The 20,319-nt window shown below is 49.7% G+C and overlaps 1 protein-coding gene across 1 annotated transcript in view; it reads left to right on the forward strand.

The window, feature by feature from the left end:
- Window positions 1-20,319, forward strand: part of LOC138481266 (fibrous sheath-interacting protein 2-like) — a 2,966,522-nt gene that overhangs the window by 250,326 nt on the left and 2,695,877 nt on the right. The gene's annotated exons all lie outside the window — the stretch shown is intronic.

The following is a 20,319-nucleotide window of genomic DNA, read 5'->3' on the forward strand; positions in this document are numbered from 1 at the left end:
AGGGAGTCACATGAAGTTCTAATGGTGACCAGCCGTTAAATGACCGCCGATGCATCCCCTGAATGAAGGGAGTCACATGAAGTTCTAATGGTGACCAGCCGTTAAATGGAGACCAGTAAATTTGAACTAAAGTTCTACTTCCCATCGACTGACAAAACTGTTTTTAAAAAAAAAAGGGCCTTGGTAGGTTGTCCAGTTGGGAAGTATGGGTTGTGTTTTTTAAGAATCTGAAACCCTCTGTAATCTTAATTTTGCCAGGGTGGAAAAATTACAAACTATAGCATAATACTAAATTGAAAATGAGTGGGGGAGTCCCTCTACTGAGAACAAACATGGGTCAAACACCATGTTCTGTGGAATTTCTTCCACTGAGGAGGGTCTACAACCACGTTTTAACTCACTGCACATTTCACAGAGGAGAAATGTCGATTTGCATATCAGTCTCTGTCCCACCGACAAGGGTAGTCCAGCACCGAAATGCGAGGCAATTCTCCTCTGAACAAGAGTACCATCAGCAACCCCAGTCACATGTTTTGTCCTTGTTGGGCCTCCTCAGTGAGGTAAACCTAAGCCTCTCTAATGCACAGTGAGGAAGAGCTCCACGTCTGTATTTCCCTTGGTTACTTAGGGTGAAGTCCCAAGTTTTACAATATTTAAAAGGAGTGTGGGAGCCTCTCTACTGAGAACAAACATGGGTCAAATACCCTGTTCTATGGAATTTCTTCCACTCCGGAGAGTCTACAACCAATTCTCCTCTGAACAAGAGTACCATCAGCAACCCCAGACACGTTTTCGGCTTTGTTGGGGCTTCTCAGTGAGGTGAAGTGGAGCCTCTCTAAGGCACAGTGAGGAAGAGCTCCACGTCTGGATTACCCTTGGTTACGTAGGAGTGTGGGAGCCCCTCTACTGAGAACGCAAATGGGTCAAATACCCTGTTCTATGAAGTTTCTTCTACCTGCACCCTACACCCTAATTAACCCAGGGTGATCCAGTTGTGGACACCTTGCTCACTGTGCCTTAGAGAGGCTCAGCTTCACCTCACTGATGAGGTCCGACTAGGCTGAAACATGTTTCTGGGGTTGCTGATGGTACTCTTGTTCAGAGGAGAAATGCCTAGCATTTTGGTTCTGGACTGCCCTTGTGGGTGGGACCAGACTGATATGCAAATGGTTATTTCTCCTTTATGAAGGGTACAGTGAACTAAAATGTGGTTTTAGACCCTCCTGAGTGGGAGAAATTCCATAGAACAGGGTTCGTTCTCAGTAGAGGGGCTCCCACACCCTTGTTTATATAGCATAATACTATTATTTCTATCATCTCTGTATGTGGTCATTAACTTTGTTACCAGGACTCTCTTTGAACTCCCTCACTAAACACCGATTCCTCATACCGTCACCAGGCTGTATGACTGACGATGCAAAACAGGGCCAGATTCAAATTTCTACTCCTAGTTCACAAATCTATCCATGGAAAGGCTCCATTGTATCTATCCTCCTCTATCTAACGCTCCAAGCCCTCTTGTAATCTCCGCTCTGCCTCCTTGACTGCTTTGGCTTTTTCTCTCATCTTGCTCCACTTACATGGAATTCTCTTCCCCCGGACATCCAAGAAACAGTCCACAATGATTTGTTCAAAACCAGACTAAAAACCTACTTCCTCGCCTCTGAGTTACCCTCTTAACCTACCTCTCACCTGCCTTTTAGCTAACATTTTACCATTACCTCTACCCTGTCCCTCACTTGCTACTACTGCCTCCACTTTAGCACTTCATCCATCATGGTCACATCCCTAGCATAGCTGGCCGTACTGCCTATCTGCACTTAAAAATGTCTAATGCTGGTTGTCCTTAATCTATGTATGTTCACCCATGTTTTGTGTCCGGTGACTGTTCCATTTACCCCCCACACCCACCAACCCCCTCGCAACCTGGCCAGAATGTCACTCTAACGGGGGATGCTGTTGCGCGATTGAACATGGCGGCTGCCTGAACAATGGAAACGCGCAGCTACATTGCTACGTCAGGGATTCTGGCGGCACTACTGCTGTTATTCATAGTTTTTGACGTGCCGAGGGTCGGTAATCGGTTGGCGAGCTGTCCGCTTCTTCCTGAGTTTAGAGGTACTGGGGGCCTCCGGCTGCTGAGTCCCTTGAGCGTGGCCTGGACTGGAGGTTTGCGACCCATGGTGTGACTTGATCTCAGACATGCCGGTGTGCCCTGGCAGGGAGAAGAGGAGGCGGCTGAATGGAGCCGACAGGGCCTAGTAGCCCTGTGGTGCAGAAGTGGACTCCCCTGCGGAGCAACGGCCTCAGAGGTCAGGGCAGACAGGGCGCCTGGACATCCGCCTGGGAGCCGTGGAGCAGGATGCGGTCTTCAGTTACCCTTGTGTGCAGTGCAGGGAAAGAAAGGCCTGCTGGGGAGATCGATACACACGGAGTGGACCATAGCCTGTGCCTAAGTGGTGTGCCATCCCTGAAGCCTGAGAAATTTGTTGGCAACCTGGCTGCAACCTTGCAGGGTGCTGGAGTGGAGAGCACACTGGCTAGAGGCCATAACACTGAGGTAACAGTGCATGCTTCTGCAGGGCCATTTGTGGAGGGGAGAGTGCCTGTGTGTATATGACGCTAGGAGGTGGCAGCCCTTTCATTAACTGGGTGAAAGGTGGTGGTGCCTTCATATAAGGGCAGTGTTGCAGCATAGTGAGGAATGGAGGCAAGAAACATGCAGCATGAAGGCTTTTGCCAGTCCGGCCCCAAGGCATAACCCTCTGGTCAGCTGCCGCTTGTTGACACGGACGAGGGCTTGGGAGTGGCTGCGGCCCCACCCCTAATTTACAGCAAATTTACCACAGCATGCAAGAGGGCTTCGCATGTATCAGCACCAAGCTGGACAATATTAATGCTAGCGTACACTCCCTAAAAACCAAGTTGGAGAAAGAAAGCGCCCATGTCAGTGCATAAGCGGTGAGAATCGAGCCTGCTGAAGATGATGTTTTGAAGATGCAGACAGTGATCCTTGCAATGGGCAAAGACCTTAACGCGGTACAGGCCAAACACGATGACCTGGATTTGCACTGCAGGTGAAATAACAGGCGCATAGTGGGGGTTCCTGAGTCCAGCCACCAGGGTAATATGGAGAGATTTGTGGATGATCTTTTGAAGACAGTGCTGGGCTACCCGGATCTCTTGCCACGCTTTACCGTGGATCTGTTGCATGGCTCGCTGGTGCCCAGGCTGATCATAGCCAGGATCTTCAATTATAGAAACCTCAACATGCTTCTGGGGTGCGCTCGGAAAAAGGGGGAGTTAGATTTTGAATCCAATAGAATATTTCTGTACCCGGACTTCCCCTTGGTAGTGCAAAACGAGCGGAAAACCTTCCTGGGTGCAAAGAAACTCCTGAGAGAGTGCTGTGTCTAATATGTCATGTTGTTTCTACTAGTGAAGCTTCATTTTCAACACAAAGAGACAAAGAGAAAACTAAATTATTTCACTGTACCGGGTGAGGCCACAAAGTTTTTTGAGAGCAGCTTTCCGATGCCAGATGGCTGGAGCAGCTGTCATTAGAGGACATTTAAATCTTTACAAATTGGTGGTTTGCCTGATCCTTCCTTGTGTGTTTGCTTGTCATAGTAGCACTGCCGTACATGCAACAGGTTTACAATGGTGCAAGCGCGGACGTTAGCCCGGCGCCTCCCCGATACTGTTGTTTTCGATATGCATTACAAGATTAGTGCATGCTTTCCAGGAATATGGCGGGGTGATAATGGCGAGGGTGGCCTGATAGGGGTACACTACTTTGCTGCAATGTCAGAGGACTTAACAACCCAATTAAGGTGCTCAAGATCCTGGCCTACATTGAGATGTATGGCACCAAAACGATGCTTCTGCGAGACGCAGCACACAAAAACAGTTCTTGAGACTTTCGACAAAAAGTGGGGTCCCCACAGGTTCTACACCTTTTGTTCTGGAGATCCTTGCACCCGACAGGGTGTGAATTCACATTCTTTTCCTCGGTTCACAACATGGCCTCCCACATCGATTATTGGATAGCATCCCGAAGCCTATTAAGGTTGGTGAGGAAATGTGAGATTGTGCCGCGCACTTTTTCAGACGATTCACCTTTGATGCTGGATATATCTGATGGGTGGTGAGCTCTGGGTAGGCCCCCCTTGCGCTTCAAGCAATTAGCATTGGATTTTGCATTTGAAGTTAAAATACATGAGCACATGCACTTAATTGTTTAGACAAATGTGGGTTTGATACCTTCCGTGAGATCCCTATGGCAGGCATTCAATGCACATATACATGGGATAGCTATAAACACTGAGTTTGGGGTACTGCGTAACATATCTAGAGAACTGGCTGCATCTGAGGGTAAATTTAAATGGTTAGCGCAGGCATGCTTTCCAGCGCACAGGCAGAGTGGAATACCTGCAGGTAACTGCCTCCCCCTTGCCCTCTCGTTCTGTTCTCGCTCCTGTGCCCTTTCTGTCCTTGCCAGCTCCTCCCATTCCCATCGTTCCGACATATATATATATATTTTTGAGGCTTGTGGAATCTGCTTAGATCACATGCTGTGAATAGGCCGACATCGTGGAAGCTGCAGAGTATTAGTTTGTTTTTCGAAACTCGAAAAGGGGCATCGAACTAGGGTGTGCCAGTAATACTGTTCCTAGTGTGACGTCCACTGTACCCATGATCCCTCACGCATGTAGGACCCTCAGATTGTTTTTTTCCGCCATACTTGTCGGAAGCATAGTTGCGGAGTTCCCTGGCTTTTAGTCATTTATCATAAATGTATCCACAAAAAAAATCCCCGTTCTCAATCCCACGTCGAAGAACCGAAGATCGATGCCGGTACTTGGAGGACGAACAGCTGTCGAGACTACACAACAGACTTTGGGCCCGGAAGGCCTCTGGCCTCGGCCCTACAAGTAGGGAGAGTGGGGGGTGGACATACTCCCACACACTATTTTTTTCCTACATATACTCGCCCGCTGTCAGATATTAACATATGGAGAGTACTCCATTTAAATTCTGCCCCAAGTGCAACCGTAAGTTCCCCTGGGTAGATAAGAATAACACCTGTAACCTGTGTCTTCCAAGGGACCATCCCCAGGCAAATTGTAGAGCTTGCAAGCTCTTCAAAGCCAAGGCACTTAAGGACCGCTCGACCAAACGTTTGGTCCACTACGCCAGGCAACCCGAGGCCATGGACGCTGTGGTTTCCTTCAGTGATGGTAGCAACGCAGCCTTATCGGACGGCGAGGGCACAGGGGTGTCATTAAGCACCCAAGCGCAAGCCCCCGACCTCGGAGGACTGTCTGGCGGGGCAGTTATGGGGACAACACCTGGCAGCAAGAGCGCTACCCACACACCTTCCTCTAAGCACACTAACCCCACCCGAGATTCGACACGCGTGTGGAGTGATCAGCAGAAGAAGGCACAGAGAGAGCGGTCCGCAGAATTGGTGTTCTCTGGGCGTTCCAGGTCTCGGTCGCCCCATGATGCACAACAACCGTCTACGGTTGCTAAAAGTGCCACATTACCTAAAGTCACAGAGGTATGGTCATCAGAGACGAATCCGACCTCTACCCCCAAGCAGCACATTCGAAGACTACTCCGGCAGTTCGTTCGACGTCTGCCTCCGAGATTCAACGTCCCTCGTCTAAGACTCCGGAATCTCGTGACCCCACCTCCGAATCTCGACGCCAGGCGTCGAAAGATTCAGTAAAGTCCAAGGGGCAAGGAAAACATTCCTCTACACATGGGAAGGGGGATAAACAACATAAAAAAGCCTCTGAACATGAGGTTCAGAAAGAGAAACACCCCAAGTCCTTAGAAAAGTCCAAGGCCACTGACCCTGTCACTAGGCAAAGATTGTCCCTCTCACTCCCCAGGATATGGGATCAGAAGAGGAACCACAGCCGGAAAGGGCAATTCCTAGTACCAAAGAATGGAACTCGGAAGACATCAACAGAGTAATGAGGAGAATGTCTTTTTTTTTGTAGATTTTTACGAAAAAGATCCTAATTACTTCCACAGCTATCACAATACCCCTGCTACCTCTGTCCCTTCGGGATCCAAAGACCCTCAACCTCCCACTAAGAGACTCCGTACTCCATTTCAGGGACTGATTTCAGACCCACTCACTATTGAACCTTACCAGCAGTATGATGAGGATCCAGAAGTACAAATACTGGACGACCAGGCCGGGCTCGATTATTATGGAGACCATGAGGACCAGGATGAGGAGGAGGAAGACGAAGCAGGGGCCTATAGTCTCGACTCCCCTATTCCTAAGGACCCCCCGGTGAATGATTCACCTGTGGATAATCATCCCTTGCTAAACAAAGTTTTAGCCAAGGCTGCAGCCCATTTTCAGATAGACACTCAGGGGGCCCAAGAAGAGAGGGATTTTGCAGAGCAAATTCTGGGGGATAAAAGATCCATTGCCCAAGCCATCCCAATTCTAAAGTCTATTCAACGCAGAATCGATCCATCTCTGCTCACCCCTAATCTTACCCAGGCAGTTAACCCACGAATAGAGAAATTATTCAGGGCCGCCCCCTCCGACCCACTTTACATAAGGGGTCAACTAAAGCCCGACTCATTAGTGGTTACAACCACCAGGAAGAGGGCGGGAACACCTCTAGCATCTTCAGAAGCTCTGCCAGACAAGGAGAGCAAGAGGATATATGGGCTAGGAAGAAAAGTGGCATCCACTTCTGCTTACCAAGCAAGAATTGCTAACACCACCACTCTGCTGGCAAGCTACAACTGCCACCAATGGGAACAGGTAGCTGCCCTCACTGCCTCCGCACCAGAACATCTAAATAGCCAGTTGGCCCAGATTGCGTTGGAGGGAAGATCAGTGCCCGGATGCATTCTCAAAGCTAACTTCGATGCAGCAGACAATGCAGGGAGGCTTATTGCAGCAGAGAGCACAGTAATCAAAAGACACGCTTGGCTGAGGCAGTCGGAGTTTAAACCCGAGAGCCAAGCCACCCTCATTGACATGCCGGTGGAACCAAACGTCCTGTTTGGAAAGGCAGTGGAGGAAGCGCTTAAAACGGCCAAGGACGAATAAGACACCTTAAAGTCACTTGGCCAACTAACTAATAAACCCACAAACCTGCGGGGAAATAATAATTTTCGTCGCTCTTGTGGCCAAAATTCCCAGAGAGGGTCCCATTACTTTCAGAACCAAGGAACATTGTGGGGCGGCAACCAACAAGCTACCCAGGGTTTCACCAGAGCTCAAAAGAGGGGCCGTGGTAGGGGGAGAGGCAGCCCAGGTAAAGGCGCTACGCCTCCCAACAAACAGTGACGTTCCGCTCCGGGTCCCTTCCCATGGATCCCCAGTAGGGGGGCGCATTTCCACCTTCACCCACGCATGGGAAGGGATCACTTCGGACAGATGGGTGCTGTCCACAGTGTCCGCGGGATACTGTATCGAACTATTGGAACGCCCCCACGACCGTCCTCTAAAACAGAAAATTTACTCCTTGGAGCACCAAAGAATCCTCCTAGAGGAGATCGTCATTCTTCTTGCAAAGGACGTGATAGAACTCGTCCCGGGCAACCAGGTAAACAAGGGTATTTATTCAACTTACTTCCTTGTGCCAAAAAAAGATCTAACAATGCGCCCAGTATTAGACTTACGCCCTGCAAACAAGTATGTCAAGCCTCAGATGCCTATTTTCATATTTCCATGTTCTCAGTGCACAGAAGGTTCTTGCGTTTCAAAGTAGACAGCCAGCACTACCAGTTCAAAGTGCTGCCCTTCGGTATAACCTCGGCTCTAAGGGTTTTCACTAAAGTACTGGTGGTGGTGGCGACGCACCTACGCAGGGAGGCAATCCCAGTGTACCCTTACCTGGACGACTGGCTCATCACAGGGGAGACCCCCGTAATTTGCAGATCTAACATTCAAAGAACATTCAACCTCCTCTTTCAATTGGGCTTCTCAATAAACGAGAAAAAATCAAGCCTGGTGCCAAGCACCTCCAAACAGTTCCTAGGAGCTGTCCTAGACACCAAAGAGGGGGTGGCCTTTCCATCAGAGGAAAGAATTCGGAATCTGTTACTGCAAATTCCTCAATATCAGTCCGGTCGCCAGATAAGAGTGCGCAAAGCGATGTGTTTACTAGGTATGATGGCATTATGCATTTACCTGGTTCCCCATGCACGCCTGCGCATGCATCCCATGCAGGAATGGTTGGCGAAACAGTGGTCTCAGGCAAGTGGTCAGTGGGACGATCTAGTGGTCGTTTCGCCAACACTAGTAGAGTCTTCGCTGGTGGACAAGAGAGAATCTTTCAAAGGGGAAACCCTTTTACGATCCAGAAATACAGGCCGTAGTCACAAAAGACGCATCCCTGTCAGGGTGGGGAGCACACCTCCTTCACCACACAGCTCAGGGTCTCTGGTCTCACGCAGTGGCTCAGAACCACATCAACCTGCTAGAAGTTCTGGCAGTCTTCAGAGCGCTTCGGGCGTTCGAACCCCACCCAATCAACCTGTCAGTGCAGATCCTAACAGACAGCACAACGGCAATGTTTTACATAAACAAACAGGGGGGCACTCGTTCGCCAAATCTGTCCAGGCTTGCCCAGAGAATTTGGATATGGGCACTCAGACAGAACATTTACCTGTCATCTCAACATGTTCCAGGGGATCTCAATTCAATAGTGGACGCTTTGAGCAGAGATCCCCTCCCAGAAGAACACGAATGGTGCCTACACGAAGAAGTCATAGGAGACCTCTTCTCTCAGTGGGGTTTCCCCACTACAGACCTATTTGCCACAAGCGAAAACAGACAATGCCCAGGATTCGCATCCAGGTTCACTCAGCCAGGCTCCAAGGGGAGCGCTCTATGGATGAACTGGTCAGGGATGTTTGCCTATGCTTTTCCATCAAGCCGTCTGATGAGAAAGGTGGTCAACAAGATACACAGGGAATCGATGACGCTCATCCTAGTTTCTCCTATGTGGGCGAGACAACCGTGGTTCCCGCACCTGCGCAAACTGGCAGTGTGCGAACCCATCAGACTCCAATGCTGGTACAACCTACTCTTCCAGCACGGAGGACAAACAGTACATCCTCAACCCAACTCGATGAACCTGGCAGCATGGCTCCTGAAGTCATAGAGTTTGGCCATCTCAATTTACCACAGAGATGTATGGATATCTTAAAAGAATCAAGAAAACCCAACACAAGGCACTGTTACTTTGATAAGTGGAAAAGATTTGTTATTTGGTGCCAGAATAAACAAATCAACCCAATTTATTGCACTCCTTCCAATATTGTTACCTACATGCTCCACTTACTGGACGCAGGGTTGGTATTTAATTCACTCAAGGCACACCTGGCGGCGCTGTCAGCATACACCACCTCCCAGAACAAGGTGTCATGGTGGAAGGTGGCAGTTGTCAAAGCCTTTATGGAAGGGGTGAAGAGACTCCACCCTCCAATTTCTAACCCACCACCAGGGTGGGACCTTAATGTGGTGCTTGCTAAACTCATGGGACCCCCCCCTTTGAACCCATGCATAAAGCTAGTTTCAAACACCTGAATTATAAGACTGCCCTCTTAGTGGCCATTACATCCATAAGAAGGGTCAGTGAAATTCAGGCTCTGTCAGTGCAGGATCCTTTCTTTACTATACATAAGGATAAACTGGTTTTACGAACTCACCCTAGGTTCTCACCTAAGTATATTTCCAAATTCCATGTTAACCAGTCCATTGAGCTACCGGCCTTTTTCCAAAAACCCAAAAGCTCTGCTGAGGTGAAACTACACACTCTAGATGTGAGAAGAGCGGTCCTCTACTACGTAGACAAGACCAGACCGCTAAGGAAGAGACAGATCAACTGTTTGTCTCCGTAGCTACAGGCAGAGAAGGAGATTGCGTCTCTAAAGGTGCCATCTCTAAATGGATAGTTAAATGTATCCAGCTGTGCTACTCCCTTTCAGAAAAGACACTGCCTTTTATGCCAAGGGCCCACTCCACTAGAGGTACTGGGGCCACTCTGGCTTTCATTGCAAATGTACCCCTTGACACCATTTGCAAAGCAGCTACATGGAGCTCTATTCACACCTTTACTCAGCACTACTGCATTGACACTCATTCCAAGACAGATACTCAAGTGCGACAAGCGGTTCTAAGACATTTGTTCGCTCATGACCCTTCTCACATCCCACCTCCTTCTTCTAACACTGCTCGCTAATCTATGCACAGCATGTGATCTAAGCAGATTCCACAAGCCTCAGAAGGGATACATTACTCACCGTAATCGTATTTCTGATGCTTGTATCTGCTTAGATTCACACGCGCCCGCCCTTCCTTCCCTCTGAGAGAAGGCGCATGGATGCTTGTAGTCTTATCTATCTATCTGCTTGGATACTACCTCATGTCAGAAAAAATACAATCTGAGGGTCCTACACGCGTGAGAGATCATGGGTACAGTGGACATCACACTAGGGATAGTATTACTGGCACGCCCTAGTTCGACGCCCCATTTCGAGTTTCAAAATACAAACTGTAATACTCTGCAGCTTCCACTAGATGTCGGCCTATGCACAGCATGTTAATCTACACAGATACAAGCATCAGAAATACGATTACTGTGAGTAATGTATCCCATATATATATATTTACTTCACCCCTTCCTGATGCAATTATTTATTTGTTTGCCCCTGTGCTGCCCACCATTATTTATTTATTTAACCCCGCTCGCCTGCCACCATATATTTGTTTAACCCTGTCCCGCCCTCCATTATTTATTAATTTAAACCCATCCCGCCCACCATTATTTATTTATTTAACCCTGTCCACCCACCGTTTATTTATTTAACCCCTTCCCGCCTTTATTTAACCCCTTCCTGCCCGCCCCCAGCCTCTAGCTTAATTTTCAGAGCTGAGATCTCCTCCCCTCCCCTGTCCCGCCTCCCTCCGCTACCAGACCGGTGCGGATTAGCATGCTCAGTCCCATGTGACCGGAACCAGCCATCTTTAGGAAATTCCCCATGGCAGCCTCTACACGGGCAGTCCTCAGCTAAGGGTCAAAGGCAAAGGGCAGCTCCCCTCTGAGCAGCTCCACTCCGTGTTTGCCCATGTTCGCCTGGGATGCCTGCTGCAGTCAACCAGCAGCGACGGATAATGTAAGTGTGGTGTGGGAGGGAATACAGCCATTACTGTACTCCATTAAAACCCCACCACTCTTATTACCTATTATAATAGAGCCCATTTGTGATAGTCAGCCATAGCTTGCATTTAGCCAAATGGTGTAAGGACGCTTTGCCTTGCATTTAGCCCATTTGTGATAGTCAGCCATATCTCACATTTAGCCAAATTGTGTAAGGTTGCTTTGTCTTGCATTTAGCCGATTTGTGATAGTCAGCCATATCTCGCACTTAGCCAAATTTGTGTAAGGTAGCCATGTTCTGCACTTAGCCTAATTATGTAAGATAACACAAACACACACCCAACATTAGCAAAACTTGCATGCAACCAACAATCCCTGACACTGAACTATACCCATATGTATACAACAGGCCAGTGCACACATCCACAACCTTAAATACCAGCCAATCTACACATAAAACACACAGACACACCAACATGACAAGCATTCACATAGAAACAACCCAGACATTGGACCTCACCTGTACGGATGCAACAAGACAGTGCACGCAAAACACCCATCTGCAAGCCAACACACACAGACGCCAGTTTCTCCTGGTTGTGGATCTATCCTTTCACTCTAGCCTCACTAACCAACCCGTGCTCTTTCTTGCATAGCCACATGAGTACCTGGAGACTTCCCCTCATTGATAGAGGTGCATGGTATAAATCAACATAACATAACATACTCTCATACGCAAAGTGCGGATAAGCTGCTGAAAATGAAGGGAGAGCTAGATGCGTTATGCCCACTGTTGCATAGGGAAATTAAGTACTTCTCGATACCAGCAATGGCTAGAAAGTATGGTGAGGCTGACAGACTTTGCAGAACAGTTTCTAGACTCATAAGAAGTGAGGGGGCAAGGGCTGATATCTTGGCAATGCGAAATGATCAAGGCGCTGTGTATGTCAGCCATGAAGCCGTACTTGCCACATTTTTGTGCTTCTATAATGCACTGTATTAGAAGCAACCCAACAGAACAAGGGCAGAGAACAGCAGTTTCTTGGCTTCCAACGTCTGTGTTGTCGCCGGACGCAGCAGCTAAACTGGATGTGCCTTTTATGATAGAGGAGATGTCGCTGGCTATAGATATGCTGGCCAATAGCCGGGCACAGATGTGCTTTGGGCGGAATTCTATAAAAAATGCAAAGTATTGTTGTGCCCCCATATGTTGCAGCTGTGAGAGGAGTCGTTGGCGTCTGGATCTCTCTAGGCATCGCTGAGGGAAGCAGTGATTCTCTAGCATGGGGTCTGGCATGGATTCACATGCTCATGAATATTCCCCGTCGTCAGGCTGTGAATCCTCAGTAAAACAAAAAAGTTTGTTTTTCGTTTCTAAACTGTCTTTCCCAGCCAATGACTGCCCTCTACCTGAGCCCCTCCACTGACAGCCATCTTCAGATTTTTACCGCACGTTCAAGTGTTGGGAGTCCTTGTGCTTCGCTCTTCGAGCTTTTTGCTGTTGTTTTTCATTTTTGAGAGTTAAACTCTATTTTCCGGTCAATCGAGGCCATGTGCTCCATCGATCATCCTTCCGACTAACAGGGATCCGTTTATCGGATTTTTCAACGCCCCTCAGGGGCTGTTTTCGTCAGTTGTTCTTCTTGGAGGCTTCCAGAAGATTCTTCAGGCCTACACTGCGTGGATCATGTCGAACGAGAAGGAGGACAGTCCTTCCCTCTTCAAGCTGTGCTCCGACTGCGGCTTGCGGAATCTATACATGACGACAAGTATTCCCAGTGTCTGTATTGCCTGCACCGACGCATAAGGAGGAAGATTGTGTGTTTTGCTGTGGCTTCTCGAAGCGCACGTTGAAGGATCGTCATCAGCGGCTAGAAGCGTGGCTGCAGGCCAAGGCCTCAGCACTGGGTGGTACCCAGGGGCATGCCTCTCCGATTCCGAGAAAGTTGAGTGGGCATCTAAGTCCTTTGAAGCCGCCCCACCCATGAGGGTCCAACACAAGGCCAAGCACCGCTAGTCCGCTTCCGTCGGGGTCGCCGCTGCTGCAGGTCCCGCAACGGTCAGGGCGCGATCGTCCTCCCCATCTGCATCGATCTACAGGCAACGCTCTGGTTCTTCATCCAAGAGAAAGTCGGTTAACCCGGGTAAGCACAGGGAGAACCTGGAGAAGACCATACAGGAGAAAGTCCAAGCAGGGTAAGGTGCCCAACCTACCCACGATGGAGAAAGCCAAAGGAGACAAATCGTCACCCTCCCTCGAGGTAGTGGTGGCGTCACTTTCAAAGGCCATAAGGGCGGACCCGCAGGGCACCCCTCTGACGGCAAGGGTGACCCTTCCTCCCATGAGGGAGGCTTCGAACAAGCCCGTTGAGAAGACCCCGGAGAAGAGGATGCCGGACCTCATCCCGAAACCAACCCCTCTGGACCAGAAGAAGGGGGGGGGAGGCCTTGAAGGCCTTCAGGGAACAGACATTTCTTCGGCTGATGAGGATTAGATAATTTCCATCAATACCGTCCATGAGGGTGATGACGACGAGGGAGATGCTGGGGACTCGCCCCACGACGGGGGGGGACAACGATGGTGACGACGACGGGGATCCCATCGATGGAGGCGACGACGAGGGGCCCCAGGACGAGGGCCCAGCCCCTAACCCTACGCCCCAGAAGCCGCCTAGAGATCTTTCCTTGGACATCCTCTCGATCCTTCACATGCTGGTGTACGACATACAGAGGAGGATGCCGATGACCACGCCACCCGCTCCTCCCTCGACGCCAGTGCCGGTCGCCCCGTTGACACCAGGGGAACTGCCGGCCAAGAAGAGGAGGAGACACCTGATGCCTCCATGCCACCCTTCGCCCCCCTCTTCACCCATTTCTACTCTCCAAGGGAGACAGAATCGGACACGGCGATGACGGGCATGGATGACGACGGCGGGATGGGGGACTTCCCGTCGCCTCCGCCCAGAGCCTCTCCTCTGGACGAGATGGGAACTTTCCATGCAATGATCGCCCGAGCTTCAGAGCTTTTCCAGCTCACGCTGGAGGAAAAGAAGGAAGGCTTCTTTTTTTAAATTTTTTTTTTTATTATTTTAAACAACACATCAAACTTGACCAACATATAGTAAATATCCATTAATGCGCATCTTGTCTTACAATCACATGTTATGCTTTACAGTACTCCCCCCTCCGACCCCCTTAACACAAGCTCCTACTTCAATGCCTTAAGGTTCGTTGCTTAGGGTTTATCTCCTTTATTGTTTTCAGACGTATCGTCTTCACCGGATTCGACCTCGGGAAGTCCCGACATTGCGGTTACCATTTGCCTCCATGCTACCAGGGGTCCTGTTTCCTCCTCCCTCCCCTACTGACTGCTTCATACCATGCCATCGTCTCTGCCTCTGCCCACTTCAGGAGGTCATTCCACCACACCTCTAGTCTAGGTCTGTGGGCTGCTTTCCAGCCCATAGCTATTCTCCGTTTGGCCAGGATGTACGCCAGGTCTTTCAGTTTGCTAATGTGTTTTAAATTACATGGTCTAGCAAATCCCCCTAACATGCATGACCATGCTGATTCTACCTCCAGCCTGATCCCCTTTTGGGCCAAGCATTCTTTAACCTCCTCCCAGAACCTTCCCACATCCGGGCACGCCCAGAACATGTGAATCATCCCGGCATCCACCTCCCTGCACTTAGGGCATTTCTGTGTCCCTGTATTTTCAAACCTGGCAATTTTACTAGGGGTCATGTATACCCTATGGGTGATGTATAGCTGGATCTGCTGCAGCCGCGCATTCCGGGACACTTTCTTGTGGTACCTCTGGGCTCTTCACCATTGCCCATCCTGCATAAGTTCTCCCACCTCCTCCTCCCACTCCTGCCTGAACTGGAGCAGCTCCTTGCCCACTCTGGACATCAATAATTTGTATATTCGGGATATTTCGTGCCCGCCCTCTGAGATGTCGTATATCGTTTCAATGACTGCGTCGGGTTGTTCTGTTAATACTGCTGCGGGCCACTTTCCTCCCACTCGTTAGATTATTCTGGTATTTGTAATGTGTTGTCCTGGGTGTACCCCGGTGTCTTCCATTATCTCTTGAAAATCTAGTGCCTCCCCTTCCCGCCATATGTCCCCTAGAGTCACCAGGCCCATTGGTTCCCAGAATTTACAGATCCCTCTTATCATTTGTGTGTCCTCGCTGCATAGCGCTACCAGGGGTACCTGCGGAGAGCACAGGGTCGGGTTTCCCAGCACTTGGCATGCTCTGTGCCATATTTTCCAGCCTAGTTCCAGCAATCTCGCACGTCCCTGCAACTCTGATTTGGGCAGCCATATTAGCTCCCTTAGAAAGAATGGAGTGCAGTCCCTGCTTAGCAATCTTGCTTCTGCTGTCTCTTCTTCTGATAGCCATCTGGCCACGTACTGGAGCTGCCCTGCCAGGTGATATATCTCAAAATTTGGTAGGTTTATGCCCCCTCTATCATACGGGTTCTGCAGCTTCTATAGGGCTACCCTGTTTCTGGAATTATGCCATATGAAGCCCCTGCATAGACTCTGGAGTTTTCTGAAAAAACGTTTGGGGAGCATGTATGGAATGTTCATAAAAAAGTGTAACAGCCTAGGCAGAACCACCATCTTAAGCAAGGCAGCCCTGCCCACCATGGCCAGGGGGAGTTTCGCCCAAAACCCCATGCTATTCTTGATGCCCTCCACGGCCTTCTCTATGTTATATTTATAGTGATCTGCGGCCTAATGATATATATCGATCCCCAAGTATCTAAATGTTTCAGTCTGCCAGGGTATTTGCAAGACAGGTAGATCTGCCGATGGGGACCCTCTGTAGCTTCCCAGAGGAAACATGCTGGATTTTGTGGGGTTTACTGCTATGCCCGAAAGGGTTGCGTAGTGTTTCATCACTTCTAGGACATACTGCAAGTTTTCCCCTGGGAAGCGCAAATATAGCAACACATCGTCAGCGTACAATGATATCAGGTGCAGTCCCACCTTCGTGTGGATGCCTATCTCCCCATATTGTTGTCTAAGGCAGATTGCTAATGGTTCTAATGCCAGTATATATAGCATGGGGGACCAGGGGCAGCCCTGCCTAGTGCCTCTGCTAAGTTGCCATTTGTCAGAGATTATCTCACCCGTTTTGACCCTAGCTACTGGGGAGCTGTATACCATCTTCACCCACCTAAGGTGCCTAGGGCCTATCCCGTAATATTTTAGGGCTGCCATCATCCAAGGCCACCTCACGGAGTGGAAGGCTTTTATTGCGTCCAGCGAGACCATTGCCATTTCACCAAGCTCGCTCTCTGTCTGTTCTATTATATGGTGGAGTCTCCAATGGTTATCGGTTATGTTCCTTCCCAGGACATATTCGGTTTGATCAGGGTGTATGAGTTTATTTATTACCCTTTTTAGCCTATTCGCCAGCACTGCCGTAAGGATTTTGCTGTCCTGGTTTAACATGGATAGGGGTCTGTATCACCCGCAGTCTGTGCTTGGTTTACCGGGTTTCAAGAGCGGAACAATCACCGCTTCTCTCAGGGATTCCGGCAGCCTTCCCCTTTCCAATGCCTCATTCAGCATGGTCAGCAGGGGGGGAAGTAGTTCCTGCCTATAGGCTTTATAAATTTTGCCAGGGAGTCTGTCTGGCCCCGGGGCCTTACAGGTGGGTAAGTGCAGGACCACTGTCTCAAGTTCCTCTAATGTATTTGGGGCCTCCAGGTTTTCCCTTTCCTCCTCATTTAATTTAGGCAATCCTATGTCCTCCAATGTTTCCAGCGTCTCCCGCCCTGCTTCTCCCCCTGTATCTTCATAAAGTCGTTTGTAAAATCTTAGGAACCCCTTGTGCACTCCCTCCTGGGTGTTCCAGATCTGGCCTTCTTTTCCCGTTACCTCTCTGATTACCGTTCTCGGTGTCTCATTTTTATATAGCCATGCCAGCAGCCTCCCTGTTTTGTCCCCCCTGCGTGTTGCCTTTCAATGTATTTCTTAAAATTATAAGAATTTGAATTCAATTTGCATAGTCGTTCCCAGAGCTCCATGTTGGCTTGCTGTAATTGGCTCACTTGTTCGGCATCCTCCTGAGAGGTGCCCCCTTTCCGCATCAGTGCTTCCAATTTCTTCTCCGTCTGTTGCAGCTCTCGCTCTATACCCTCTTGGAGCCCTCTAGATTTAGCTACAGCCACACCTCTTACTACCACTTTAAACGCCTCCCATAGAGTTTCTTCCGACTTAATGTCAAAGTACTCGATAATTTCCTCCCTTAGGTCCTCACGGAATGCCGAGTCCCATAGGGCCTCAGCTCTAAGTCTCCATATCAGAATTCTTGCTCTGGGGGGCTGGTGTCTCCACTCCACCACCAAGGGGGAGTGGTCTGATAGCGTTCTTGCCTTATACTCCGAGCCCGCCATTTCACCCACGAGTTCGGAGGCAGCGAACATATAGTCCAGTCTCGTGTAGAGGTTTTGTGGGGCTGCGTAGTGTGAGTATTGCCTATCATTCGGGTGTTGCTGTCCCCACATATCCTCTAGCCCAAAGTCTCTCAGCAAGGCCTGTAGGGCTTTTGCGGCAGGGGTGGGCTTATCCAGTTTCGTATCGGACCTATCCAATTTGAGATATAACGTGCAGTTGAAGTCCCCTCCCCACATAATCGCACCTCCCAGGAGGGGGCCAACCTTGCCATATAAGGTCCTAAAGTAGGCCGCTGTGTCATGGTTGGGGGCATAGGTATTTATGATGCTCAATTCTCTGTTCCCCAGCAGCCCCCGTATTACAATCATCCTCCCGTCGGACTCCACCGTAACTTGGAGCATCTGAAATGGCACATGAGGTGCTACCCAGGTAATCACCCCCCCCCCCCCTGGCATAGGCTGAATATGTCACTCCCTCTGTGGTCCCTCTCCACCTTTTCTTGACCTTCTTAAGTTTGTCTTTGGTGAGGTAGGTTTCCTGTAATAATGCCATGTCCACTTTCTGCCTCCTCAGATACGACATTACCTTGTTCCTCTTCAAGTAACTGTTAAGACCCCTCACGTTCCAAGTTACAATTCAGAGACTTCCCATTGCCATCTGTGTTTTGATCCCCCTTCCCCCCTATCTCTTCCTCTCTCGAACTTATTTTGGCATGAGTAAGGGCTCGTTCCCCGTCTAAATTCAACATTAACTCCCCAACTAACTCCCCCCCTCCTGATCCACCCAACTTTGTTCACTGCACACATTCCCTTCCCACCCCCCACCCAACCCATTCCCAACTGGTGCCCAGCTCCATCCCCGGATCTCAGGCTCTCCCGCATTTGGTCCCATCTCGGGTTGCCGAGATCAGGAACCCAGCAGGGTGCTACCGATCTGTCGGTATCCTAACTAATCTATTCACGGGGGTATAATAGCGGGTTTCATGGGGCTCCTGCAATTTGCTCTATATCTCCGTACCTCTGTACTTATCAATGTGGTCTACGTAGCCAAAGACACAACTGCCCACGCCCTATCTTATATTCAAGTCCCAATGTCTGAGTCTGCAGCACTTTAGGTGCCGTGGCCTTTAAGTTACTTATCTGCGCCAACTTCCTTCTGGGTGCCAGTCTCCGATGGACAGTTCTGCGTGTCCAGCCAATCTGATGTCTCTTCTGGGGTATCGAAGAAGAGTGCTCTGTTCTGATGGTACACCTTCAGTTTTGCGGGGTATAACAGCATGTACTTATACCCTGCTTCCCGCAGCCATCTTTTCACTGCACCATAGTTCATGCGCTGTCCATCAGTGTATAATCCGGGTATGCCGTGATGTTCGCTGATGCCTTTCGTATCGTTCCTCCCTTCCGGAAAAATTCCAGGATTCTCTCCATGTCTCGATAGTTCAGGATTTTGGCAATGATTGGCCTCGGTGGGGCCCCTGGTGGTGGCCTCCGCGTTAAGGCCCTATGTGCCCCTTTCCTCTGCGAATCCCTGGGTCAACGCCCCTCCTGTTATTTCCTGCAAAGCATTGTTTCGATGAAGTCCGTGGGGTTCGGTCCCTCCGCTCCTTCCAGCAGTCCCACAATGCGTATGTTGTTTCTCCTGGCACGTCTCTCCGCTTCTTCTGCCCTATTTTCCAGGTTACTCACGCGTTGTTCTAAGATGTGAATCTCTGATTTGTGAGACGCGCATGCAGCTGTGTTCAGGGCCATCTCTTTTTTCAATGTGTCCGTGCATTCTGCCAGCGTTCTGACGTCTTGTCTGAGGAGATTCACCTCTTCCTGTACTGCGCCCACTTTAAGTTCTAGTGCAGCCTTCAATTCGACCATGGCCGATTCCATTTTAGTTTCCCATGCAAGTTTCATGTCCGCAATTGCTTCCAGGATCAGCTGGTCTTTGTTCCCCACAGCGATGTCTGCAGCTGGGGTCTTTTCCTTACTTCTGGCCCCTTCTGAAATTTGCGGCATTCTCGCGTATTCCTCCAGTGTGGGTTGTTTGCCCTTGCCCTTAGTCTGCCTATTCGCCATCTTGGCGTCGACGTATGTTTCTCTGCAGGTGCACAGAGATATGGTTTATTTAGCACCTCAGGGATAGTCCGTGCTTGGGTATGTTGCCCTCAGGGTGCCGCAGTGAAAGTTCTTGTGCGCTATCTGTGTCGTGATGCGAATGGATTATGTTCTCCCACGTCCTCGGCCGCTGGTGTTTCTTCCTATTTATGCTCACTGACTCTTAGTGGGGCCTCTCGCCGTCTACGCGTCCCACGGCTTGGGGGCCTGTGTTGGTGTCACTGCAGGCCCTATAGAAGAGAGAGAATCCATCATTCACTGTTCGTCTGATCAGTTACCCATTTTCGGAAGCGCAGCCCACGTTTCTGCTATGCTGGCCTTATGCAACAAAGTATCCGTATGATTCGTCTGCGAGTTTGTGCAGGCTGTTATCGTCCCGCAGTGTGTGGTCTTCCGTGCCTTCGTTTGTCCTGATTCAGCCGCCCGCACACTGATAAAGTGTAACCGGCGTCCGCAAGTGTGCCGGTGCGCCAGCGGCCGCGGATGCAGTTCCTATGGCCTTTCTGTAGTTTGGTATCACAGTGAGGCTGCAGGGCTTTGCGGGCACTTTGCCCCTTTTGTATCTGGCCACCTCTCTGCTTTATACGTCCATCGTTAAGTGCTTTATCCAGAGCCCTGGCACTCCCTGCCGCACAACGAGTTGAACCTAA

Source organism: Ambystoma mexicanum, chromosome 5p (assembly GCF_040938575.1).
Source record: "Ambystoma mexicanum isolate Mex_15411 chromosome 5p, UKY_AmexF1_1, whole genome shotgun sequence".
In the NCBI taxonomy this organism is placed as follows: domain Eukaryota; kingdom Metazoa; phylum Chordata; class Amphibia; order Caudata; family Ambystomatidae; genus Ambystoma; species Ambystoma mexicanum.